The 27,434-nt window shown below is 43.1% G+C and overlaps 1 protein-coding gene and 1 pseudogene across 7 annotated transcripts in view; one reads left to right on the forward strand and one right to left on the reverse strand.

The window, feature by feature from the left end:
• ELMO1 (engulfment and cell motility 1) overlaps window positions 1-27,434 on the forward strand; it is a 518,756-nt gene that overhangs the window by 37,818 nt on the left and 453,504 nt on the right. The window lies entirely within an intron of this gene.
• Window positions 25,520-25,803, reverse strand: LOC102749935 (small ribosomal subunit protein eS21 pseudogene; annotated as a pseudogene).

Below are 27,434 nucleotides of genomic sequence, written 5' to 3' on the forward strand. Positions count from 1 at the left end.
TAAATTAATAGATGGTATTGTTTGAAGAGAAGTTTTAGGTTTCTAGAGAAATCAGGCAGTAGATACAGAGAATTCTCATAGGCCCCCTCTCCCTGCTCAGTTTCCCCTCTTCCTAATGACCTGTATCAGGTGGTGCATTTGTGACAGTTGAACCAATAGATGATACATTATTATTAACTGAAGAGCATAGGTTTCATTAGAGTTCACTCTTGGTTTTGTATGGTTCTGTACGTTTGGACAAATGTATAATGTATGGATCCATTGTTACAGTATCATACAGAGCAGTATCATACAGTATTATATTTTACTGCCCTAAAAATCTCCTGTACCCCACCCCTTCCTCCCATACTTCTGCCCACCCCTACCCAGAGCTCCTGGTAACTGTTGGTCTTTTTACTGTCTGTACTTTTGCCTTTTCTAGAAAGCCGTATAATTGGAATCAAACTGCGTGTAGCCTTTTCAGACTGACTTCCTTCACTTAGACATATGCATATAAGACTCATCCTTTAGCGTGTGTGTGGCTTGATAGCTAGAGGCTGAATACTGTTCCATTGTGTGGACAGACTACTGTGTATCTGCTCGCCTATTGAAGGATGTCTTGGTTGCTTTGGAGTTTTGGCGATTATTAATAAGGTTGCTACAAACATTTGGGTGTAGATTTTTGTGTGGACAAAAGTTTTTAGCTTATCTGGGTAAATACCAAGGAATGCGATTGTTGGATCATACGGCGGGAGTATGTATAATTTTGTAAGGAACTGCCAAATTGCCTTTCAAAATGGCTGCACCATTCTGCATTCCCACCAGCAATAAATGAGACTTCCTTTTGGTCTACATCCTCACCAGCATTTGGTGTTGTCAGTGCTTTGGATTTTAGCTATTCCAATAGATGTGTCGTGTTATCTCATTGTTGTTTTAACTTGCAATTCCCCGATAACATATAATGTTGATCATTTTTTCATATGCAACATGGTTTTAATTTTTATTTTTAAAAATTTCATATTGAACTCATTATACACTCACGAGAAATAAAAAAAAAAAAAAAAACCAACAAACACGTATAGAGCCATCCCTTAATCCAACTTCCCCCAATGGTAACTTCTTACTTAATTAGAACATTATCAAAACCGGGAAATTGACATTGCACAATACAATGAACTAGACTACAGACTTTGCTGGGATTTCCTCAGTGTTTTATGCACTGATCTATTTTTGCATGTGTTTATAGTTTTGTAAAATTCTTTTGCTTATGTGGATTCATGTAATCACAACCACAATCAAGATATAGAACCGTTCCATCACCACACAGACACTCCCCAGAGCTCTGCCTTCATAGTTGCATACTCCCCCAAACCCTGCCCTGCCCTAATCTCTGGCAGCCACTGTTCCAGACATATGTTTTTTAAAAATATCCCTGGAATTATTGATCTAATTTTGTCTCTGCATCATTATAATTTGAGAGTTATTGATTTATTGATTTTCCTTTTGACTTTTGATATATATGGTTTTAGTCTCAGGTTGGTTAGAATGAGCACATGTATCTTCATGTACCTTTTGGAACAGGAATATTTTCTTCCTAGAATTTAGTTATAAAGATATTTTGCAAGCTGTGTTGCAAAGTTTTGAATGGGTAACAGAAAAAGGGGCAGTTTAGTGATCTTGAGTAAAATGAGAACACTGCAGGAACTTGAGACAGGTTTGACTTTATTTATTTTTAAAGATTTTATTTATTCATAAGAGACAGAGAGAGAGAGAGGCAGAGGGAAAAGCAGGCTCCCCACTGAGCAGGGAGCCCGATGTGGAACTCGATCCTAGGACCCTGGGATCATGACCTGAGCCAAAGGCAGATGCTTAATCATCTGAGCCACCCAGGCGCCCGGGACAGGTTTGACTTTAATATGTGTGTGTCTTGCTACAGATTATAAAGTACAGTCATTAATCCTTAATGCAGAAGATGAATTAGGCTGGGATTATATTATGATAAAAATTTCACAAAAGTTTCATTAGCAAGTTTCTTTAAGTAAAGATGTACCTTGGTTCATTTAAAACATGATTTAAATTTACCGAAACGGGCACCTGGGTGGCTCAGTCGGTTAAGCATCCAATTCTTGATTTCAGCTCACTCAGGTCACGTATGATCTCAGGGTTGTGAGATCAAGCCCTTTGCGGGGCTCCGTGCTGAGCTGGAGCCTGCTTAGGATTCTCTCTCTCCCTCTTCCTCTGCACCTCCCTCCCCTGCCTGCTTACGTGCCCCTGGTTGCTTAGAAGGGCTATACATGCCAGGAAAGTTAAATTTGTGCCAAGAGATGATTAATTAAATAATTAAAATCTACAAACAACTGTATTTCATAATTCTAGAGCAGTTTCTCAACCTTAGTGCTATTGACATTTTAGACTAAGGTAATTTTTTTTTGGTGGGGAGCTGTTCTTTGCTTCGTAGGATGGTAGCAGTGTGTCTGGCCAATACCCGGTAGAGTCCAGTAACACCCTCTGCCCAAGTTATGTCAAAGAAAAGTGTCTCCAGACACTGCCATATGTCCCCCAGGGAGCAGCAAAAGGGGAGTCACCATTATTTGAGAACCACCGATTTTATTCATATATTTTCTCACGCACATATCCTTGAAAAATATATATTATTTTCTAATTTACATAAATTGTGTGGTATTTATGTATTGTTCTGCATCTTGTTTTGTCCATTTGTTATTATGTTATTATGTTTCAGCCATGAATGTAAATACAGTTTGTCCCTTTAAGTGCTATATATTGGGTGGCCTTTAGACTGTATCCGCATGACATTTTATTTATCTATTGGTAGACATGTAAGTTGTTTCCAATTTTGCCATAAAAAAATTATTCCTTGGGGCGCCTGGGTGGCTCAGTCAGTTGAGTGCCCAAATCTTGATCTCAGCTCAGGTCTTGATCTCAGGGTCATGAGTTCAAGCCCTGTGTTGGTCTCCATGCTGGAAATGGAGCCTACTTTAAAAAAAAATTATTCCTCAGTGAATATTTTTGCCTGTGCCACCCTGAGTATGTATGTGATTATCAGGGACATTGAAAAAAAACTCCACTGGATTTATTCAGCTTTACTGTAAATTATCAAGTTGTTCTCTAAACAGGCTTTATTAATTTATTTACACTCCCAATCAGCAGTGTATGTCATCCTGTTTACTCCATATTCCTATTGACACTTGATATTGTGGAATTCTTTATTCTTTGCCCTGAATATCTTACATGGTATCTTATTGTAATTTTAATTTACATTTTCCTGATTACTAGTGAGTCATCACGTTTTAAACTGGAGGGCCCTTTGGGATCTTCTAGTCAACTATGTTGGTTTTTTTTTTTTTTTTAGTCAACTACATTTTAAGATGAGAAAACAATACTAAGAATGTGTTTTTTACTTCTTTTTTTTTTTTTTTTTTAAAGATTTTATTTATTTATTTGACAGAGAGATAGTGAGAGCAGGAACACAAGCAGGGGGAGCGAGAGAGGGAGAAGCAGGCTTCCCGCTGAGCAGGGAGCCCGATGTGGGACTCGATCCCAGGACCCTGGGATCATGACCTGAGCCGAAGGCAGATGCTTAACGACTGAGCCACCCAGGCGCCCCATTTTTTACTTCTTTTATATTACTTTTATTTGCTAAGAATATTTTTCTGTCTCATTGTTTTATGTCCCTTATTTTGTTGTGTTGAATTCAGCATCAAATCAAATGGAAACATTTCACATTTGTGACGAAGGTGGGAAATGTATATGTAGAGAAAAAAAGGAAATATTTTGATAGTACAGATTTACTAGCCACCCCAAGACGTTGGCTGCTTAGCGAACTGATTGTGCTTGGCACGGGGCCTAGTCTGGGGAGGGCACTCAAGTGTTTGCATGAGTGATGGAATGAACCCTGAGATGTAATGAGCTGAAGCCAAGGTCCTAGGAGCAGTTTAAAAATACCCTTAAAACCAGGTTTTCTCATCTCTTGCAGCTTGAGTTTGATTTCCTGATTCTGTCTGTACCCGCAGTGGACCTAAGAATTACTGATAAGGGGAGGAAGTGTCGACATTTTCCTTATTAGGATGGGTTTCCCACTGAATTTTGACCCATGCTCCTGAGGGCAGTCCTCTTGAGGCCATCCTCCCAGAGGCCAGCTGATAGGCCCAGCAGAGTTGATCCTCTGGGGTAGAGCCCTGTTCCCTGAGGGACACACAGTTTCCTCTGGAAGGCCTCTGGGGACTGACTGGAAGAGGTCCAACCAGTCTGCGCTGAAACCGCTACGACACTGGTAAGCTTATCTTCCAGACGACCTCCTTCCCATTAACAAGCCCAGCATCCCGAACCTCAGTTAAGTACGCCAAAGATGATTTTAGTGCCCCACGCACACGCAAGTTTAATTGCTTTGTGGTCGCATAAGATGTGAAATGAAGGAACAGTATTGTCTACAAGGAATGCATTTGTGTTTGTGTGTAATTCATCGCATCACAGATATTTGTGTCAGTCAAAGCAACATGGAAATGTATTTGTTTTACTTTGTCATTTGGAAGAATAATTGCACATAATCACGCTTTCCCCAGAGTTAAACTTTGTGGGCTTATTTTTGTGCTAAATGATGCACATAACGCATGTTAATATTTTATCAAACTGAAAAATATTTCTTGCTGAAAGAGACTCTGTTTATAAGGCTTTTTAAATCTGCCACATGGAGGATGCTATAAAGTCCATTTGTGTGTTTATTTCTTTTGGGATCCTTGTTTTGAGTAGGCATCTGTGGATGACCTACTATGGGCAGCACGCTGTCCCAGTTGCAAGACAAGTAAAAGGGAGGCCCTGTCTTTCAAGCTTTTGGTCAAGTGGAGATAAAGACATGCAAACAGATAGTTGCCATGAAAGGTGATAGGTACCAGGTGATATGGGGTCAGAGAGGAGGAACCGAATAACCACTTCGGGAAAGTTGCAGGTTTCTCACTGTATCCTGAATACTGAATGTGGATGTGACAAAGAAGGGGCCAGCGGTGGGGCTGAGGCTGGGGGTAGGTATTCCAGGCAGAGGGAACAGTATGTGCAAAGGCTGGGAGTTGTGAGAAAGCCTGACATTGTGGGGAGAACCGTTAGTTATTATTCATTCCTGTTGTTTGTTCTGAATGTATTAAAGACACCCATTCCCTACTTGTGGGAATAACTCATTTAGATAAAAATCCCATTATCACCCCAAATCATGCTATTTAACACAAGTATTTTAGTCCCCAGCTGGTGGCCCCCATTACCAATGCTACATTGATCTGGCCACAGTGACTTCTCTCCAGGGAATGTTTGCTCAGCAAATGCCTTCTTCCAGCCAATTTCATAGAGTCCACACTTTCAATGAAGATACTGATCATGTGCCCACTTGCATTTTATTCAGAAGAGATGAAAAAGGATAAAAAGAGGGGAAGAGATTTGAGCCAAGTAATAATCACTGATTTTTTTTTTTACTAGATATTTTGTTTTGTTTTGTTTTTTCATCAAGTCACAATTATCCAGCTACAACCTCAGTCTGTTTAGAGCTAAAATTTGAAGTCCGCCTTCCAGACCCCAGAGAAAACCGTGGAAGAAAAGATCCAGGAAACATTTGGGACTGGCCTGTGAGACCTCCTTTTTTAAATATTTAATTGAATTCAGAAACCGCTCCATTTCCACAGAGAAGCTAGATCTCCACAGTGGTTCGAGTTCTGGGCCCTGTGGCTGGGGAGCAGGTGAACAAGGCTTGGGGTAGAAGAGAACCCCTATGGAAACCACCTGGTGGGCCTGGGGGATTTATTATTGACGAGATTATTACTTCCATTAATGCAGAGAAGCATCTGGAGACTTTTTTCCCCCCAGAGATGTTATTATCAGAGGTAAAAATAACATGGGAGCCATAGCGATGCCTTGGAAAGCTGAGGGCGGGGCGGGGCGGGGGTGGGGGTGGGGGGGAGAGGAGCGGGATGGATGCGCAGAGAGCAGGGGCACTACGGCAATGATGGCGCGCCTGCTGGCGAGCGCCCTGCAACACGGGAGTGAAGGGGAGATGGAGGACAGGAGCCGCTTAAAGTGAAGGCCAGAGATCCGTCTTGGTAGGAGTAGGGGGAGGTGGTTTGTGGAACAGTGAGGATGGAATGTGCTGGTTCAGACCTTTCCACGCCCTCTTGAAATTGAGTTTCCAGACTGATTTGAGAAGAAAACTTATAATTTCAGGGATTCTTTCCCTTCCTCCCTCCCTCCCTTCTTTTGTAATAATAGACTATTTTTTATTTTATTTTTTAAAAAGATTTTATTTATTAGAGAGAGAGAGAGAGAAAATGAGCAGGGGGGAGGGGCACAGGGAGAGAGAGAGAGAGAGGCAGACTCCCCGCTGAGCAGGAAACCCAATGTGGGGGCTTGATCCCAGGACCCTGAGATCATGACCTGAGCCGAAGGCAGCTGCTTAACTGAGCCACCCAGGCGCCCCTAGATTTTATTTTTTAGGACAGTTTTAGATTTACAGAAAAATTGAGCAGATAGAACAGAGTTCCAATATGCATTTCCTTTTCTGTACACCGTTTTTCCTGTTATCAACATGTTGTACTAGTGTGGTTCCATAAAAAAATTAACGAATCAATGTTGATACATTATTATCATTAACATCTGTAGTTTACCTTAAGATTCACTCTTTGTATTGTACAGTTCTATGTTTTTATTTTATTTTTATTTATTTGACAGAGAGACACAGCGAGAGAGGGAACACAAGCAGGGGGAGTAGGAGAGGGAGAAGTAGGCTTCCCACGGAGCAGGGAGCCCGATGCGGGGCTCGATCCCAGGACCCTGGGATCATGACCTGAGCCGAAGGCAGACACTTAACCGACTGAGCTGCCCAGGCGCCCCTCTATGTTTTTATTTTTAAAAAAGATTTTATTAATTTAAGAGAAAGAGAATGAGCGGGGGAGGAGGGGCAGAGGGAAAGGGAGAAGCAGGCTCCCCTCTGAGCAGAGAGCCCGATGTGGGGCTTGATCCCAGGACCCTGGGATCATGACCTGAGCTGAAGGCAGACGCTTAACCGACTGAGCCACCCAGGCACGCTCTATGGTCTTGACAAGTGTATAACGTCATGTAGCCACCATCACTGTATCATACAAAATAGTTTCACTGCCCCCAAATCCCCTGTGCTCTGCCTGTTCCTCACTCCTGCTCTTCCCTCCTAATGCCTGCACCCCCAGCCTCCAGACCCCTGGCAACCACTGATCTGATCTTTTTATTGTTTCTATAGTTTTGTCTTTTCCAGAACGTCACACATCCAGACAGTCTGTAGCCTTTTCAGACTGACATCCTTCACTTAGAAATATTCATTTAAGACTCACCCAGGGGCTCCTGGGTGGCTCAGTTGGTTAAGCATCTGCCTTTGGCTCAGGTCATGATCTCAGGGTCCTGGGATCGAGCCCTGCGTTGGGCTCTCTGCTCAGCGGGGAGCCTGCTTCTCCTTCTCCCCTCTGCTTGTGCTCTCTCTCTCACATAAATAAATAAAATCTTTAAAAAAAAATAAGACTCACCCATGTCATTTCATGCCTTTATAGCCCCAGAGCAGTTGCTGGGTTTTATGGTAAAGACTAAATGTTTGGCTTTGTAAGAAAGTGCCAACTGTCTTCCTAGGTGGCTGTACCATTCCTCCTCGCTTTTTAACTTTCCATCTGACTTCCGTTTGGGAATAGAAGTCAGAGATAATTTATGGAGAAATGCAGGTGCTACTCACACTGTAACACACTGACTTTGAAGTACTGGAGAAGTGTTTTCTATTACATAGGATACAGGAGCAGAAGACTTGACCAACAGTGCCTTTGACTATAAGGACATTTATTGTTTACTTAACCAGAAGTCAGGAGCAAGTGGCTTCAGATTCACCAAGTAGCCCAAGGCTGTCATCAAGGACCCAAGCTCTTTTCTCCTCTTCTGCTCGCCCACATTAAGTATGTTGGCCTTTTGTGTTTTGCTTGCACTTCGTAGTCTCAAGATGGCTCCTGGAACACCAGGCATCACGCCCTCACATGCTCAACAGGAATAAAGAGGAAAGGGAAACACCAATAGCTCTCCTCTTACTTTGTCTCTGTCATCAGAAGAGTGACCATTGGCAGATTTCCTCTGACATCATATTGGCCTCAGATGGGTCATATAGTCCCTCTGGCTGCATCGAGGCCAGGAGGTGGCTGTTTTGAACCCCTCTAACGTTTGACCAGGCCTCACCCATTTATCCAGTGGACTGATGTTCCTTGTCACTTTTTTTGGCTTCAGTTGTCATTCATCTGCGATATGAGGGTTGGAGTGTTCACTCCCTTTCAAACTGTGTTTCCATGAGCCCCGAGTTTCTGAAGATGAGCTTAGGGGTTCCTGCTGGGAAGGAGAGTAGGGATAGAGCAAGCCAGGTTCTGGCCTCCCACTTCTTCTGGACAGCATACTTGCAGCTTCCTCACAGGTTAGGGCTCCTGGAGGGTTTCCTTTGGATAAGGCTTTGCAGCTAATATTAAGAGAAAGCATCCTGAGTTAGATGACAGTGAATGTCTCTTTCAATTCTAAGAGTCTGATTTTTGGACCAAGGTGAAACAAGGCTATGCGTCTCCTAAGTGCTTCGTAAAATCCTTGGAATTTTTGTCTTGAAAGCTTTGCCAGATGCACATGTCGAGCACCGGTTAAAAGAAAATTGGTTTTGTCCTCTGTCCTAAAGGAGGAGGACTTTGCCATTTGGAAAGTGGTTTAAATCTTACTTCTTCCTTGACAAGGAATTGGTCTGGAGGTGGAAGATAAGAAGATGGTCAGCAGCCTGAGTGTTACCTCTAAAAAGTCAAAAATTTGATCTTTCTCAGTCTTTTCAAACATAGCTAATCAAATATCCTTGAGTCATTGGGGAAAACGATGATTTGTGTTCTCTTCTCTCCTTTCCTAACTCCTGTCTGTGTTTATGTAAAATTTGTGGCCTTTCAGATGGGCATTTTATATTTGATGTTAGTTATTATTTTTTTTTGTGCTGGAAAATGTTGAGGGCTATTAACATATATTCAGTTAACATGTTTTGTAATCAGCATTTATGTGCTGAAGTGATGTTATGAAATTTTATGGAATATAAATACATGAAACAAAACAACAAAACTAGCTGTGTGTTCCCTGAGGATGAATGGGTGAATCTGCTGCTGAGTGAAGTGGACATATTTTGTTTTGCTTGCTTGCCTCCTTTCTTCCTTCCTTTCTTCTTCCCTCCTCTCCCCTTCTCTTCCTTTCCCTTCCCTCTCCTCCCCTTCCCTCCTCTTCCCTTCTTTTCCCTTTCCTTCCCTCCTTTTCCCTCCCCTCCCCTTCCCTTCCTATTCTTTTTTTTTTTGGAAATATTTGCTGTGGCTTCATGGGTCACACAACACAGATTGTGATACATGGACAGCATACTGACACTGATTCCAGCCTGGGTCCTCCTGCCCCCCCACCCCCCCCAACCTGGGCTGACTGTGCCTTTCGGGCTGCTGGTACAGTGTTTGAATGGAGAAACCCTGCTGTGTGCAAGACAAAGGGCCTAGTTCTAAGGGAGCATATGCTTTCAGATGTTTCATGTGGACATGTGTCATCTCATTTACAAGGCATAACTCCCTCCAAAGTAAGCGTTATCTCCTTTTGTAGTGGAACACAGTGAAATACCAGACCCGTGCCACATAAATAGCCAAGAAGTGGCAGAACTAGAGATGGAGTCTCCCCAGAAGCCTGAACAGTTGCCACAAAAATCCATTGCCCTGCCCTTCCAAGATAATTAGTACTTCTCACAAAAATGCAAGGGAAAGAGCATTATTAATTTTTGGATCACTTTTTTTTTGTGCCAAATAATTTGTATATTTTAAAATGTTTCCTCCTCAGAACAATCGTAGGGAAAAGAGTTTATGCTGGCATGTGGTATGAGGGTTACAGTGTTATCCCCATTTTCTGTCACAGCAAACTGAGGGTTGAGACTTGCAGAGGAGATGTGTCCTCCAAGGACAAGTGAAAATCTGCTAAGGATGTTGAAGAAAGGGTATTCCAGATAATACGGCTTTGGGCTTCTGTGAATTTATAAAATTCCCCCAAAGTAGCCACTCAGCTTATTCCTATGACTGATGGCGCAGTCATGCGTTGTCCAAAAGGGTGGTGAATATTTGTCTACTGGAGGAAAAAGATAAAACCCTCAGCCTTTCCTCCTTTGCCACACACTGTCACAGTGGCTCATCGTCACAGTACTTGGGATCCCCCTCTCTGCCTGCATGGGGCTGTCATTGGGGCCAAAGCGGGGGGCACGATGGGCTGGTCCAGCCTAACTCCGCACAGGGCCTTCTCAGAGTGGGTTCCTGCCCTGGTGAAAAACAGATTGGTGGTCCCTCCAGTGAGGACTCACTGGCTGAAAATTTTGACATAAAATTGAGATTAACATGCAAAAAAATTGCCTGATACCCCTCCCCCCACTCTCCCAAGTCTTGGGAGAGAATCATTCCCCTCCTGCTCTCCTTTCCCCCAAGAAGTTTGTTGAGTGAGTTGGATAAAGGGCTTGACCCCAGCCCTCAGAGGCATGTCCTGGCAGAGCCTGGGTGGGCTAATTATACCCAGCAAGACAGATCAAGGGGAAACCAGAACCTGGAACAGATGTATGTGCCTCTTGGATTGAGGCAGGTTCCAGATGGTTGCAAGGCAGAAACCGTTGGAGAATGAGGATCTTTGTCCAGCCAAGTGGCAGAACATGGTATCTAGACCGGAGGGTCTCAAGGGCAGATGTTGGGCGGTTGTCTTGTTAGATCGGTGAGGGTACCTGTGAGGGGTCTGCTCCTTGTCCCGTTAACCTTTAGCATTAATGAAGCTGGGTCCAGACTGGCTTCGTCTGGTAATTCAGTACATCTGAAATGGAAAGTCATTTCTGGGTTGGACATGCCAGCAAGGTGGGAATGATTCTTTTGGGAGGTCAGTCTTAAGCCGAGGGTGGTGGTTCCCAGAGAGGAGCCAGAAATAGGAAGATTTCTGTGCCTCTGGGGTTGGAGATGGGGGCCCTGGGAAGTAGTGAGGACTTACACACTGGGCGCAGACCTGTAACAGGTCTGTCAGGGGACTGAGTCTAGGAGAAATAGTATCACAGTGCCAAGGTGAGGGTCATCCTTTATTTCCAGTTTTCTGAGTGGGATTTATGGAGGAAGGCGAGGCTGACGGCAGCCATAGTACACAAGAGTCTGGCCTGTCTACTGGTCCCTTGCCTTTCTTTGTCATTCCCCAGGGGGAGGAAATTTGTGCCATTTGGTTTCCTTGCTTAGAAAAGTTTTTTTGTTTGTTTGTTTCAAGTTTCCAGGAATCCTATGTCAGGAGGTAAATAAAATAATGGAAACAAAGCAGGAAGATAAACAACGTTGGTGAAGTCAGTCCCTTTTGGATTCCCTACCTGAATTTCCTTATCCTGTTTCTTGAGTTAAACAGTGAAAAGAGCTTCAGAAAAAAGAACATTAGATGATTAATTAAATGCTTACATTTAAATGAACATGTGATTGGATTTTCATGTGAAAGAAACTTTAAAGTCCCGGAGGTAGGAACAGAAAAGAAAAATGAAAAGATATTGACCTCCTTCCTTTCTAGGTGATTGTGAATACAGTTCAAAAGCCCTTTCCTGCTTTTCATGTATTTACACATCTTTTAGAAAGGTGACCCCGGGGGCAGAAAAAAGTAGGACATATTTACTAGTATCTGTTGTGCATCAGGGACTGTGCTAAAGTTTGTATGGATGTGAGCTCATTTAATGCTCATGAAAGTCCCAGTGAAATGTGTATTACTGGCCATGTTGATGAGAAAATTGAGGCTCAGAGAGGTTTTGGGGGCTGCCTAAAGAGAAATCACTGGTAAATCGACCTGAGGGATTCCAACCCTGTCTTCACAAACATGCTGTCCATAACCCTGTTGGTGTGCTACCGAATGGGACTGTCTTACAGATGCCTTTTATAGCCATTACTTTTATCCTACATGTTCCTGACATTGATTCAAAGGTGAGCTTGAACTTTCTTTCAGTTTTCTCAACCTTTGATAACTAACCCTTCCTGTCTTGAGCATGACGTATTTTAAGCATTGCTATCCAAAGGGATAGAAAAGTTAAAGAAGAGATGAAATTAAGAAAGTTTATACTGTGAGAGGCCATAAAAAAGTATTTTGAACTTCTGTTGGGTCTTATTTTATTTATTGTCCTAATATATAAGTAAATTAAAATTCAACTGATTATATATTTTGCAGGTATTCTACCTTATTCATTAGAGTTTAAGACTATACCCAATTTTATATATCCAGCCAGTTTCTTTCTAATGAAAATTCTTCTTTTCAGTCTGTACTATTCTTTCTTTCTTAGGGTTCAGCTCTCAGATTTGGGTTAATAATCTTCATAGCACGATGCAGTCATTTTTTTATTTCTTCCTTTTTCTTGTTCAGTGAAAGCATTTGATGCTATGAATTTTCCTCTTAGCACTTTTTTGCCTGAGTCTTGTAGGGTTTTGTATATAGCATTCTCATATAATTAGTTTCTGGCCAACACTTGTTGAACACCGATGATACTCTAGTATAAAGGAAAAATAAATATACTTAAAACTTGAAAATAGGCAAATAGGCAAAAGGATGACTGTGTGTCCCTTCAAAGTCATCCTGGATTATTGGCACCACCCAAGGATTATCTAATTCTCTAGGTGTATTGCCTTTCTTTGCTTTTCTTTGATTTACTATTTACTGTTTTTTTTTTAAAGATTTTATTTATTTATTTGAGAAAGAGATAGAGCAGGAGCAGGGGGAAGGGCAGAGGGAGAGAGATTAGTAGACCCCCACTGAGCGCAGAGCCCCACATGGGGCTTGATCCCAGGTCCCTGAGATCTTGAGATCATGACCTGAGCAAAAGTAGATGCTTAACTGACCAAGCCACATAGGTGTCCCTACTATATACTGTTGGTTAAGGTATTTTACAAATAGGAAAGGATAGATGAATACCTACAGGAAATGGTGCCATGCAAATGATTCTTGTCTATTAGAAAAAATAATCCCCCAAGATATAATTTTGCCGCCCTGCAAGGCATTACCCAATTTTGTATCTACTTCAACGATTTTATTTCAACAGTCCTTTCAGTGACTATATATATATATGTCTCTTCTCCTGTAATCCTCTGAAACAACTTTTCTATCCCGTTGGTTTTCTCACTGAATTAAATACATCTTTAATATGTATTCACCTTATATTTGTATGAGGGTCATGTTTTTAATGTTTTGAAAAGTACTTTACACTAGGAACAATGTAAGAGGCTTTCACCTGTGTCAAAAAGACCCAGAGCTGGGCAGTAGTTAAAACAGTAAACCTGATGTTACAGGAACTATTACAATAGGGGAAAAAGAGGACTGGGCTCAATTCCGAATGTAACAAAGGAAAGCGGAGATTTATAGCCATGCATCAGGAAGGGGGCGGGGGTCAATGGATGGAAAATTACTAAGAGGAAACATCAAGAACAGGGGATTCTTGTGAAACCAACTCAACAGGATTCTTGCTGAAGACAGACCAGGGTGATCACCTATCACCTGGGGGATAAGGGAGGATGAGGAATTTGGTCAGATACTGAGGGTGGGAATTTTCTCTTAAGCTGATTTAGCAGGATTCTTGCTAAAATTGGACTCCACAGGAACAGAGGTGGAAGGTCATGCTGGGCTTGGTTGAGCAGAGGACTCAGGAGCCTGACTAAAATTTGGTCGAGAGAATCCTTATCATATGCATAATGCAACTTAATCTTCATATAAATCTTAGGTGAGCTTATCATTGTCTCTAACTGTACTTAGGAAGAAACAGGCTCAAGAGTGTTCAGGTGGGGGTAATGTAGAGACACCAAGTGAGCCCAGGTTTATATGAATCAAGATCAACTTCACCATGTTACTCTGAGGAGCACATGCTTCTCACCAAGAAGAGCAATGACAAAGTATGACCTAATACAGTGTTCAAAAGAATATGGATAAATAAATGGAAATAGGTGAAGGAAAAAGTTTGAGATCACTTATGAAACAACTATGATATTATTGTGTTTTTTTCTCCCCACGGGTAAAAATGAAAGTATGCGGAATGTATATGCAATTGTGGAATTGGATGGATTGTACTTGGAAAGTCCTTATGTCCTGCCTCAGACTTGAATATTTACTTCTTGGATATATAGAGAGAAGTGGTTTCAACCAAGAAGTAGCAGAGGTGCTTGCTTTACATTAACAAAACAAACAAAATTTTGGGAGAGGAGCAGAACTGTGATTGCTTCTAGACCCTGGGCAGACATTGGGTTTTCATCTTTCACTATGGAAACGTACGGTTCCAAAGCTTAGCTTTTTAACCCTGTGGGGTGTTTTCAGTTTTTCTCGAGGATCTCATAAAGTTCTCAAAACAAAATTGGTTATAATTCACTTTACTTAAAAATAAATAGATGAGGGGCGTGCTATGAAATTAAGTCAATGATATGCTGCTTTAAGTACAAAACCACTGGAAAGGATTAGGGAGACATAAGTGGTAGGTGGTAGAGAGAGAGGCAAGGATGAACAAATCTTTTTTTTTTTTTTTTAAAGATTTTATTTATTTATTTGACAGAGAGAGACACAGCGAGAGAGGGAACACAAGCAGGGGAAGTGGGAGAGGGAGAAGCAGGCTCCCCGCAGAGAGCCCGATGTGGGACTTGATCCCAGGACCCTGGGATCATGACCTGAGCCGAAGGCAGTCGCTCAACCGACTGAGCCACCCAGGCGCCCAGGATGAACAAATCTTAAAACCTCTCTTTCTCTCTCTCTTCCTGTAAAACTACTCACAGCTATGCCCACAGAAATCACTGCAGCAGGTAACGTTAGGAACTCAAATATAATTAAAGTGCTAGGGCTGTAACTCAGCATGCCTGGTATCCATCCGTAGCAGCGAACTCTGTCCTTGAAATACTCTACTGACCATCTTGAGTGTAACTTCCCTGGGATCCCAGATTAGAGGTTGGGAAATTGGTTATGTGTCTGGAAGTGCTGAATCAGCAACACCTACTGTTGTTATATTCTGGATCCTGATTACAGGTACCCCCCCTCCACTCCCATCCATTTAATCCAGAAGCCCTCTGGGCACTCCTGATACTTTTCTCTCCTCCACTTCTCACACTCTGCAAAATCCTGTGGATATTGCATCCTGTGCTTCTAAAGAATCTGCCCTGTTTCTTCCGCACCGCTCCTGTCCTGGATGAACCCTCCTCAGCCTCTGGTCTGAAGATGACTTCAGTTGTCTCCTAACGTGTCCTTCTCTCTGTTCCATTTCTTCCCCTCTGTAAATGGGTTCCTCTCATTGTTGTAAAAACACCCATATGATCTTGCCAGTTGGCTTCAAACACTTTAGTGGTTCCCCAGGGCTTACAGACTGTTGCTGAGCATCCAAAGCCTTTCTGCCCCAGAACTGACCCCCCCCCCGCCGCCCCACCATCCACCTTGTTCTCCAATCTCCCCTCTCCTGGAGTTCACCTTTGCGCCAGTCTGATCTGGAATCTGTTTACATTTGCTTTCAGGCAGAATGTGCAGATTATGTTGACTGGACTGCTTCCCTCTCAGCCTGGACTGGGTCAAGCATCGCCTTCTCAACACTGCACGGTAGCTGTTTATTTATAACATTTCTATAAGAGACCATGCTGTCCTCTGGGGGCAAGGCAGCATCCCATATGTGTCGGTGTCCCTGTGCTTAACAGGGAGCAGCTCCCCAGAAACGTTTGTGGCTTGAATGAATGAATGAGTGAAATGGGCCTTTCTTGCATGAAGAAACTTAATGCAACTAATCTCTGTTTAGCTCTGGAGAATTTATGTGAGAAGGATCTAAGGCAAAAAGCCTGTCATCTTTCTTTTCTTCTACTTTATCCCATCTTTTTATATAAATGCATCTGTATAAATCAGCTGTCATTACTATCACTACAGTTCCCTCCAAGGAGGAGGCAGGTGCACTGGAGCAGAAGGGTACAGACCAAGATAGGCCTAAGCCCTCCCTTGGTCAGCCTGACTTTGGGGTGGGCAGGCAGTCTTCATGGACATGTGGGGATTTGACCACCAGAAAAAAAAAAAACCAAAACACACACACACACACACACACACACACACACACAAACCCAAAAAACAAACCCAAGCTTGGAAAAAAAAAAAAATAAACGTCACCAGCAATGGGACAAATCAAAATCAGGCACCACCTGGTAACATACAAGGAAAAGGATGCAGCTTCACTTTTCCGTGATTTTCCTGCCAAAAACTCGTAACCTGACTCTAATCACAGGAAGCATCAAACAAAGCCAAACTGAAGGACTTTATACAAAATAAACAGCCTGTAATTTTAAAAACTGTCAAGGTCAGAAAAATCAAGGAAAGACCTATGGAGGTGTTTTAGGGTGAAGGAGACCAAAAAGACATAACAACTAAAAACACCTTGTGATTCTGAACCAGATCCTTGTGCTATAAAGTACATTTTGGGGACATTTGGTGAAATTTGAATGGGGTCCAAAGAGCAAATATTAACATGTATTACATGTTAATTTCCTGATGTTGATGGTTGTGTTGTGGTTATGGAGGAGAATGTTATTGCTGTAGGAAATGCACACTAAAGTATCAGTGAGTGGTGGAGCTTGGGGTTGGCAGGTTACTTTCAAGTGGTTAAGAAAGAAAGAAGGTTCTTTGTACTATAGTTGCAATTTTATTTTTTTGTAAATTTGAGATCGCTTCAAAATAAATTTTTTAAAGATTTATTTGAGAGAGAGAGAGAAGCATACGCACAGGGTGTGGAGGGGGAGGGGCAGAGGGAGAGAATCTCCAGCAGACTCCTGGCTGAATGAGGAGCCTGAGACGGGGCTGGATCCCACCACCCTGAGATCATGACCTGAGCCGAAATCAAGAGTTGGACACTTAACTGAATGAGCCACCTAGGCGCCCCCCAATAAGACATTTTTTAAAGAAAAAAAGTCAATAAACAAACTTGGACTTGTCCCCATGGACAGGTTGACCTCATGAGATGTGACTCTTTGTTGGTGTACTTGTGGTGATGGAATTGTGCAGAAGAGGGCCTTGGTTTTCTTTGAGCTGAACTGGAAGTGAAGAGGTGGTAAAGTTGAGGGGCATGGCTGAGAGCCAGCCTGCATCCTGTGTCATTGTCTCCCCCACGACCAGCCCTCAGCAGGTTGCCTTACCTGAAAACAGGCTCAAAAGACAGACTGTCAGCTCAAGGAGAGCAAAGCTACCTCCCAGGGGTAGGTGCAATTGGCAGGTTTCTAGTGACTGGGAAGCAATATGCCAATTTGATGATGATTTACTGTGAGAAATGTAACCAAATGGCACTGTTTGACGAGCAGATTTCCTTTGTATAGCAGACTTCAAGGGAAGCTTGGTGGTAATCAGGAGAGAGTGTGAGAAATGAGGAATCACAATGAGAAGAGCTGGCCAGTGGGATCAGGGCCCGGAGGCATCCTGTGAGGGGAGCCTGATTCCTCCATCCTGCACCGGAGTCTCACACTTGGCAATGGGACGTGGAGGCGTGAATCTGTGGCGGGGCTCGTACTCCCTTGGGTAGTGCTGGGGTGGCTTTCCAGACTCCACTTTTTGTCTGCTTTCATGGTCAGCCACCTCTCTGCGTCTGACTGCTGTGTTCTCGCTTTAGATATGGTAATAGCCTCAGCTGGGTTGTAGACTCTTAAATGCCTTTGCCTCTCTATGATTCTGTGTTAACTCCTGGGTTGATTTTATATGTTCACTCTCAGAGGCATAGACTGGTTTATTCGAGTTCTATAGAGGTCTCCCCCTTGCCACTGCTGGCCATGTGGGAACCTGGGCTAGAGAGAGGCTGCACTCTAGAATAGCAACTTCCCTTTGCTGTTTGTTTTTTTTAAAGTCTGGAGCCACGTAGAAGGAAGGAAAGACTTAAAAAAAAAAAAAAAGGCTTACCTTCTCAGAATATCTTGTTATCTTTAGAGTTCTTTAACTTCCCTAGGTTGCAGACTTTCTTTCAGAGATTTGGCCAAACTAGATACTTTTCCCTTTTGAGAACAGTGTGCCCCTCCATTATGAACCAAAGGTATTCACTTTTTGGGGCACAGTCCATGTGGGGCTGGTTGTTCTGTGTGTGCGGGGATGAGAGCTCTCTTTCTACAGCCGAGTAGTGCTCTCTCAAGTGTGAGACTCCTCAGCCTCTTATCCCCCCTTCTCTGGAGTGTTTGCAGTTCCTTCTCATACAGGTGGTCACGTCTCTGCCAGGGCACTTTAAGACCCATGGGTACTTAGCACTGGAACTTAAGGTTCCAAATGGCTCTGTATGTAAAAGCCATTTGTCTCCGGATGGGTGTCGCACGAGGTTGCCCAAACCTTGAGGCTCCTGAGGGCCAGAGCCAGTTTTTGAAGAGTTGCCTGAAATCTGAAATGCAAGTCAGCCCACAGAAAGAAGCAGTGGTTCTGTATGGCTCATGAATTAGAGACCAGCCAAAAAGGGTCTGGTGTGAGTGGCGAAGGGCTGGGTGCTTTCAGGCATGAGCCTCATGTTCTTCTTCAAAGGATGGTTAGAAGGTTGTTGTGATTTATGCAGAGGAGGAGCATATACATATATGGATTGGCTCACACTCGTCTAACATGAGGGTCCTCAATTTAGTGTAATTTTATGTTTTGTTTTCTCCTTTGCCCATGCCGTGATAAGACCCTTCACACAAATGCCTTTAGAAATGATAACCGGAACATGCCTGATTTGGGGTTTCCATACCTTGGAAAATTGAACCCTAGGTTCAGTTGGGGATGGGGAAGCAGCGTCTATATGGTCACCAGGTCGGCTGCTCAGCCCTGGCGTGGCCATCTGTGATCCGTGGCAGATGTCTGCAACCACATCGTCCTCTCATGTGAAAATGCTACCTCATGAAGAGCGCTTAGCACCTGGTGGACAGACACAAGAGACTGGAGGGTGGGGTGGTGAGTGTCTGCAAGGCTCAAGGAGCAGACTTGGTTTCCATTTGCAAACAAAGCAAAACTGAAAGCCCCGCATGAATTCTGGCACTAGTCTTTGCCATCTGTTTGATTTTTTTTAACCGGGTCAGGGGCTGTGATGAGTATCAAACTCTGTGGGCCAGAGAAAGGATTAGAAATAGAATCACCTGAAACATGCTATTCAAAGCAGGCAGGGCCTGTGGTCTGCTGAGGGACCTATAACATTCACTTTCATTCCATCCTTGGGCCTCCTCGCATCTGGGAGTCAGAGAATAATAATAAAATAAAGGCAGGCTGTAACAAGAAATGTGATCCTTGGGGTACCCTCGTAAGCTGTGCCTCTGTCAGTCAGATTTCCTGTTTGCTGGAAAGAGTTCTGCCCTTTCCAGCTCTGCCAGGCATTCCCCTGGGCGAGGGGGCACGGGCTGGCTGTGAAACTGATCCCTCTTCTTGCAAGTGGTGAGGCTGACCGCTGTGCAAGGAGACGCTCCCTGGAATGGGCTTCGGGTCTCTGCTCCGTCAAGAGGCAGACTTTTACTCCCAATGACAGCTGCGGAGTACAGATTTATGGCAGGGCCCTAGCTCTGAATTCCAATTACCACTTGAGTTTCCGAAGAGTCTGCATTTCCCTGTCTGTGGTGCATTTTTACAACTTGCCACTGTGAGGGCCGATATAAAGCCATCCCCAGTTACTAATATTTCTAACCAAATGATTTACAGAATGAGAGCCCAGGTGACATACACTTAAGGTTTTTTGCTCCTTGCAAGGTGAAAATGCTGGGGAATCCGCTCTGCCTTTCAAGAGGTAAGAGAGTCAGGTGGGATGGGGACAGCTAGGAGATTTGGGAAGCTGAGGGATACCTACAAGGCTGTGGACGACAGGTATTTCTGTTGGCAGTAATTGTTTCTAAGAGCGGCTCTTCCTAATGAGGGTAGCATGTGACAGAGAGTGAATAAAGGGTTTTGGGGGACGCTTGTATTTCATGCTTTATGCACACCCATAGGTGGACATGGTAGCGTTCGGTTCTGCCACTCTTGACAGTCTATTTCCTATGCTTGAAGGATGGCTAGATTCGCTGTTGTAAGAGCAGGACACTGAGGATCTGGAGACCAGCATGTCCCCTGAGCCCACGCTGTTATCCTTGCCTGTTAATGCTCCACAGGGCAGGAGGATGGAAAGTGTGTCTTCTAGTTTGACAACTTGTAGCTCTTGGAGAGATGTTTTAGCAAGGGATTGAAATGTACAGGTTTCAAGTAACAACTTTGTTGCTTCTGTTAGAGGAAATCCACGGGTCTGTCCACATGCAGACAGCACAATGGAGGAAAAAAATCTCAACGTTTTAAAATAGATCTTTAAAAACATTACCAAGACTACTTAGTGCTTTAAAAAAAAAAATCCTCCTTCTGAACTTTGAAAGTCCTTTTCTCCACACATAAAGGAAAGGTCTTATGTGGCTGTTTTGCTTAATGTGGGCTGGTTTTATTTTGGACTCTTTGAAACCCAGCATGAAGGCTGAAATTCTATGTGGACAAGTAAAAAATGAAAGGAATGGCGAGGTTTTGGTTGTGCTAAATTAAAGTGACAAGGTACAGATAACAGGGCATGGCTGTGCCCACAAATTAGCCCTCTCTAATTTGCTGCTGTGGAAAGTACTGCTTTGGTGTGCATTGTAATTTCTTTTTTGAATTAAAAGTTTAGAAAGTCTAGTTTGCTCAAAAGCGAAAACCTGAAAAACGTAAGCCTTTCAGTTTTGAAATGGCCCATGGTTCCCTATGTTCAAGGAACTGTTTGAGCAAAATCTTGCTTCAAAAATATGTAAATTACATGGTTTTATTTTTAGAAGCCACACTGTGTGTTGGATTATTTTGTGTGCCCTTTAAAGGTTGCCTTTTCCAAAGTTTTTTCCTCAATCCAGGGATGTATTTTGTGTTGAGCAGGTGGTGGTTGTATTTTGTTTGATCTCCTCTGTAAATGAGGTTCCGTGTCATGTTCTGAGTGGATTTCTGATGGGGGAGGGAGGTAAAAAAGGCCCAAGTCACTTTCTCCAACTTCCATGTAGTTCTAGGCAGCGGCTCAATATCGATGGGGAGCCAGGATGACATTTGGTTTCTCCGGCTACAACATGTCCTACCCCAAATTACAATATCCCTGTACCCCAAGCTCAACTTCCCAGAGGGCTGAAATGGCACTCTGTGAGATGAATCACCATATTATAAAAAATTGGCCACATAGACTGTGGAATAAGACTCAGGGTTATTTATTACAATGCTGTAAAAAAAAATGTGGTTCATGATCATTTACCTTTTGTTTCTAGTGTTTTCTCAAGGAGAGACCCACTGCCTCCATATCAGATGGTCCACTCCTGGGTGCTGGGCACTTTCACCCTCACGTGAGGCTTTAATTCATCATGGCTCCTCCACACTTAGACGGTTGTGGTGTTTCCTGAATTGTGTTCCATAGGTGGTTAAGAGATGCGAGGTGGAAAAGGCTTTATGGTCAAATAGATTTGGATAAACAAAGCTGACAGATGGCTTTCCTGAAGGACTTTTCTGGGTCTCGAACATGTATACGTGCCCATTGTAAATTGTCAGGACACTGAGTGAAGTGGATCTCTGGCACAGGAATATGTTCCGAAGTGCATCCTTGGGGGACACTGCCTCAACGTTTGGCTCTACCTGCCTGTCCTGGGTTTAATTGTGTCCCTCCCAGAAAAGATATGCTGGAGTCTTCCCCTAGCCCCCAGGACCTCAGCATGTGACATTATTTGGCAGTAAGGTCCTAATAGATGTGGTTAGTTAAGATGAGGTCATACTGAGTAGGGTAAGCCCTAATCCATTATGACTGGGGCCCTTAATGAAGGGGGTTGGGACATAGACACACGTGAGGGGCACTGCCGTGTGAAGATGGAGCTATGTTGTCACAAGTCACGGGACTCCTGAAAGCTAGGAGGCAGGTCTGGGATAGGTCTTTCCTGAGTACCTTCAGAGGGAGCGTGGCTCTGCCCACACCTTAATCTCAGACTTGTAGCCCCAGAACTGTGAGACAACATATTTTTGTTGGCTCAGTCACTCCTTTTGTGGTGCTTTGTTATGGCAGCCCTAGCAGACATTGCCATTCTAGACTTGAGCTCAGTACCTCAGGCTTCTTTTCAGGATGGGCTAGAACTACATCCCTAGTTCTAGAAGCTTCTTAGCCAAGCTACTCTCTGACCTCTTCTGAACTGGGGGTTCCTTCTTTGTACATGCCGTTTGTGGTACTTCCACTAGGGCTTGGCCTTTCTTCCCACTGACCTGGAACAGTGGTTTCTAACTCTGATTGTACAGAGGAATTATCTAGGAAGATTAAAAAAATGCTAATGCCTAGACCCTACCTAATTAATTAGACTCTCTGGGAGTAGGGTCCAAGAATTTCCTTTGGAAGTTCTCTAGGTGATTCTAATGTGCATGCAGGGTTAGGAATTGTTGAAGGAATCAAGGGCTGAGCTGAGTGTATGTTGGGGGGTGGGGAGCTGGGAGATAGAGGCACCAGCCATAGTTCAGCAGGGGATGGTGAGGCCTTCGTTGAAGCCAAAGAGCTGGGTTTGAACCCTGGATCTTCCACTTACCTATGGTGACTGTGTGAGAGTCCCTTAGTGGCTCTGTACTGTGGCTTCCTCATTTACAGTAGGGATTATAATGACTGCCCGGTAAGACTGTTGTGAGGTGTCTTAGCTCAGCCTGCTGTAACAGAGTATGACAGATTGGGTGGCTTTTAAACAACACAAATTTATTTCTCACCGTCTGGAGCCTGGGAAGTCTAAGATCAAGGCGTCTGCCCATTTGGTGTCTGGTGAGAGCTCATTTCCTGGTTCATCTTGCTGTGTCCTCCCAGGGTGGAGGGGCCAAGGGAGCTCTCTGGGGTCTCTTTTATAAGGGCACTAATCCCATTCATGAGGGCTCCACTCTCATGACCTAATCACCTTCCAAAGACCCCTACCTCCAAATACCGTCACACTGCGAATTAGGTTTCAACATAGGGATTATGGGAACATGGACGTTTAGTCTGTAACTAAATGAGAGGGTTCAATGAGATGCATTGAGTCCAGGGCGGGAAGATAAGCATTAAAAACTATTGGAAAACCTATCAGGAGACCCTGTGATTCTCTTCTCAGTGAGTCTCCCAGGCAAGAACAGTTTGTCCCTGCAACTTTATGCCCTTTATCCAAACCTTGATTACTCTTTCTTATTCCTCCCTCCCTCCCCAGCCACCTGCACATTCAGTTGGCTTCCAAAACAAAGGAAACCTGCATTCTCAGTGTGCACACCCTCTCGTCACAAATAAAAAACATTGGTTAAGAGAGTATGTTTATTCCTTAAGGAAGTGGGCTCCAGGCCGAGCGAGGATGAGGTCACTGTGGCCCATACCACGTGGGCTGCAGGCACTGCTTTTATAGGTGGTCATTCGTAGCCAAGAGTGGGCAGCTAAAAAGCACAGCATCTGAAACACTGCCCAGGAGTCCTCCAATTAAAGAGGAGACTTGATCTTCAGTTAATAGGTAGCTCAGCCTCTTGTAAGAGACTTCTGGCTCCTGGCTCTGAGTCAGAATTCAGCCTGTGAATGCTTGCTGAATCCAGATCTCCAACGGTTGGGCCTGGCTTGTGGTGTTTCAAAGCTCTATAGGCCATTCTGATGCAAGGAACAGAGTTACCACCCTCCATATTCTCTGTGCATGTATGTGTGTGTGTGCATGTGTGTGTGTGTGTGCAGGCATTTTGTCACGTGGAAATCGAAGCACTCATTCACTGCTTCATTCAACACATGTTTATTAGGTGTCAGGTGTGCCAGGGTCTCTTCTAGATGGGATATGGTGGTGAACCAAACACTCATGCTCACTTGAAGCTTCTTTTCTAGTGAAGAATCCAGAACGTAAACAAGTAAACAAATGCCTGAAATGATGTCAGACTTTGAGGAGCACCAATAAGAAAATAATGCATGGGAGGCAGGTGGGGAAGGACAGGACACTGTTTTGCTTAGGGATCAAGGCAGGCTTCCCCAAGGAGGCAACATTAGAACCTGAGTAAAGAGAGGGAACAAGCAACAGGGGAATTTGGTGGTGGTGGTGGTAGTGGGGGAATGTTCTAGGCAGAGGAGAAGCCCTGTGCTTGGTGTGCTGGAGAACAGCAGGGACAGTGTAGCTGTTCTGGAGAGGGGTAGGGAAAGAAGTGCTGAGTGGGGTGCAGGCCAGACCGTAGAGGCCGACAGACTATAAATACGGCTTGGAATGTTTTCTAAGTGGGATAGGATGCAAGGTTTTGGGCACAGGAGTGACATGATCTGATCTATGTCTTAAATGGATTATTCTGGAGAATTGATGACTGTGGGCCAAGGATCCCAGAGTCCCAATGAGGCCAGCTAAGGGTAAGATTTTCAGGCACTGTCCAAGGAAGTTTATGCATTTGCTGCTGGAAAAATATTAAGCCAATTCCTAGGCAGTGTTGGCTATGCTTAGAACTTCAAAATGAAGTATAGAATGTATACTTTTTACACCTTGTCAAATAATTCTGTATATTTTTCAATATGATATCTGCAATGTTATTTCAACAAGACCAGAAGTTCAAACAAATTTGTGTTCATTTGCATTCTTGTCTTTTTTTGTGTGTGCAAGCCATGCTAGTTTTATTACAGATTACAGTAAAAGAAGTAATTGGTTGGGGTCAAATTTCTGAGGCAGGCTTTTGAGTAGATCTAGAATTTAGTGTTTTTCTGACAAATGGAGAATTTCATTTTCCTGCAATCTAATTATTTTCATCATTCTTGTTTATAAATGTATCTTTTCTAATGATTGGTGCTTTTATTTGCATCTGTATCACTTCATTAAACTTTTTGAGTATAAGTAATTAAATGTGCTTTATGGACTAAATGGTTGTGTCCCTCTGAAATTCATATGTTGGAAATCTAATCCCCAGTGTGATGGCATTTGGAGGTGTGGGGCCTTTGGGAGGTGGTTATGTGAGAGGGCTTTGCCCTCATGAATGGGGTATGTGCTCTTAGAAGAAGAGGCAGAGCTCACTTTTTCTTTCTGCCTAAAATATTTTGGGCAGTGGACCTATAAAAGTACTCAGTAATCTACAACTTACTGGACCAGTGGACCAGTGAGCTCTGCCTTTCTTTCTGGGGTTGTTGATGAAAAGGAGAAGTAGGCAGTCTGTAGCCAGGAAGAGGGTCTCACCAGAATCCAACAATGCTGGCAGCATGATCTTGGACTTTCAGTTTCCAGACTGTGAGAAAAAAATTTATGTTGCTTATAGAAGCCACCCAGTCTATGGTTCTTTGTTACAACAGCCCAAAAATACTGAGACAGTGTGCGTATTGGCATATGATTCACGTGCATTTGTTTTCAGTTTGTATGACCAAAATAGGTATTGGCATTCCATGGATTGTCTAAACAACATATTCTATACACACCATAAGTAAAATATAGAAGAACCCCAGAAAACCCCACCCTACCTATATATTTGAAAATTTACCAAAAACCAGTGTACTTTTATTTATTTATTTATTTAGAAGGTTATTATTTATTTATAACAAATAGCCCACATCTGTAATCCTCTCCAGTCAGAAGTTCTTTGAAACCATGCCATTGGCCTTGGCCAGTTGGAGGATGGAGTCATCTGACTCACCCATCCTGCAAATGGCCCCACAGGTAGCATAGGTTTTAAATTGGCTGTTGAATGTGCCTGCCCCCTTTTCAGCCTTGGCCATGTTCATCTGGATGGACATGTGGTCCTTGGCGCCGATGATGCGGTTGCTGGCAGAGTATTTCTGTGGAGGTATATGAATTCACCAGCATCCTTCTGCATGTCGAGGGAGTACTTGCTCCCATCACTGTGAGCACAGAATGGAAGCGCTGCATCCCCCTGGCAGCCAAAACTAGCATCATTTTTTATGTTGCCTAAAATAGTCTTGATTAGACACTTTTCCTGTAACACCTTATAAGATAAAAAGGGAAAGTACTAGAAACATTATACTTGGTAATAAAAGGAATAAATAGGTAGAAAATAAAGATGAGCCCTCAAGTAAAAACTCTGAAAATATAACTAAAAATACAAGCCATTGAAACTATGTAAGTAGACTTATTTGTGAAGTGTTTTAAAATTTTTGTGTCAGATGCCCTGTAACATAAATGACAAGTAAGAATTCATGAACTCACTGGGCAGATACTATCGTAACCAAGTACTTAACGTTGACACCCTCATCAATGGGACAAACCAACGGCATGTGCCTTCTGATATGAGGTATGACACCACTCCTGTCATATTTCTGCCAAAAATCCATTACCAGAATCTCCTTGCAAGGAGACATTAGACAGATCCAAGTAGAGGGAGATTCTACAAAATAACTTTTGTAGATTTTACCTTACTTTTCAAAAATGTCAAGGTCACAAAAGAAAAAGAAAGACTGGAGAACTATCCTAGATTGAAAGAGACCAAAGAAATTCTTAGAACTGTAAGTGCTATCAGTGATCCTGAATTAGCTCCGGGACCAGGGAAACAAACTCTCTTCTTTTATGATAAAGGACATCATTGTGACAATTAGTGAAATTTGAATAAGGCCTGTAGATTTTATAATAGTATTGTATCAATTTTAACTTCCTGATTTTGATAATTGTGCTGTGATTATGTAAGTGAATGTTCTTGATTTCCAGAACTACAGATTGAAGTATTTAAGGATAAAGGAGCATCACATTTGCAACTTTCTCATAGATTGTACTGGAGGAGGAAAAGCTCTTTTCCCTCTATTCTTCCAGGTTCTCCAGCTGGGGCCCTGCACATTAGACTGACAAAAGATGGAATAATGAGATAAAAACAAAGAGAAGTTTATTAACACAAGCAGTGTGCATATACATGGGAGAAACTCACTGATGGGTAACTCAAAGGGATGGTTGGAACTTGGGCTTATATAGCATCTTAAAAGAAACAATAAGTTTCAGAGAAGTGATAAAGACAAAGGAAAGAGTTTTAGGCTTTCAAGGGTAGCAACTATGGGAAGGTGAATATGTGGGGCAACTACTGGAAATCAGGGTTAATTAATAAGGCTTGTTTCTGCAGGTGCATCTCAGTGCCATCTCATTTTATGTGATAAGGTTGTCCTCATTCTGATTTGGGAAGCAGGGGACACCTTTATGGGGGAATTTATGTTCTGTTTTCAGGCAGATTGGCAGAGGGCAGAAAGCTCATCCTGTGTCTGCTCTTTTAAAAATTGCCTTTTGCTCACAATAATCCTTATGCTAGCGCAGCACGTTTTGGGGGTGGCATACTCTGAACTCCTTCACTGTTCAGAAATAATACAAGAAAAAGAGATAAAGCTACTGTGATAAAATGTTAGTATCGGGAGAATCTGGGCAAAGAGTACATTTCATATTCCTATTGGAATTTTTTGGTAAGTCTTAATTTATTTCAAATTATGAACTCTAAGTTGAGTTTAAGAGTTT

Source organism: Leptonychotes weddellii, chromosome 12 (genome assembly GCF_054177405.1).
Source record: "Leptonychotes weddellii isolate Sample4059 chromosome 12, ASM5417740v2, whole genome shotgun sequence".
Taxonomy (NCBI): domain Eukaryota; kingdom Metazoa; phylum Chordata; class Mammalia; order Carnivora; family Phocidae; genus Leptonychotes; species Leptonychotes weddellii.